Here is a 213-nt window from a genome sequence, read left to right on the forward strand (position 1 = left end):
ATATTCAAATTTTCTTGATCATTTAAAAATGTTAATATCTTTTAATCACAATACATAGTGAGCTGAATGTTGGCCCCCAATATTATGGCCCTGAGGCCTATGAATATTACCTTCTATAGCAGAAGATGTAATTAAAGAGCTTGAAAAAAGGTATTTATCCCAGATTATCTCAGTGGCCTGAAGTAGAGTGACATGCCTTACAGGAGAGAGAGG

The sequence above is a fragment of the Condylura cristata genome, unplaced genomic scaffold (genome assembly GCF_000260355.1).
Source record: "Condylura cristata isolate star-nosed mole 26May11 unplaced genomic scaffold, ConCri1.0 scaffold00003, whole genome shotgun sequence".
In the NCBI taxonomy this organism is placed as follows: Eukaryota; Metazoa; Chordata; class Mammalia; order Eulipotyphla; family Talpidae; genus Condylura; species Condylura cristata.